The 301-nt window shown below is 30.2% G+C and overlaps 1 protein-coding gene across 1 annotated transcript in view; it reads left to right on the top strand.

Annotated features, from left to right (window-relative positions):
* LOC119594244 (frizzled-1-like) overlaps nucleotides 1-301 on the top strand; it is a gene marked incomplete in the record, with an annotated part of 23983 nt that overhangs the window by 22010 nt on the left and 1672 nt on the right.

The raw sequence follows: 301 nt of genomic DNA, 5'->3' as shown, positions 1-301 counted from the left end.
TAAGCCCGTAAATAGCGAAATATTCCCTTATCAATGAAACAGGGATAAGATAGATAAAAGACAGAGAGAGCTAAGAGAAAAAACCCAAATGCGTCATATTTCAAATACAAATAATACGAAAAATATCTTAATGAATAATGAAGAAAATCAATTGTATTTATATTTTTTTAAAGGAAAACTAGTAAGGAATGTTAGATAGATAGATGGGTGAAGTTGGGCTCACGAATAATAGATAATAAAGCCGATGAAAAGGAAAACTGAAAGAATAAAGAAAAGGGGAATAGTGAGAATACGTGATTGC

Source organism: Penaeus monodon, chromosome 33 (genome assembly GCF_015228065.2).
Source record: "Penaeus monodon isolate SGIC_2016 chromosome 33, NSTDA_Pmon_1, whole genome shotgun sequence".
In the NCBI taxonomy this organism is placed as follows: domain Eukaryota; kingdom Metazoa; phylum Arthropoda; class Malacostraca; order Decapoda; family Penaeidae; genus Penaeus; species Penaeus monodon.
Note: the sequence above shows the minus strand (reverse complement) of the source record. Positions and strands in the feature narration are given on the sequence as shown.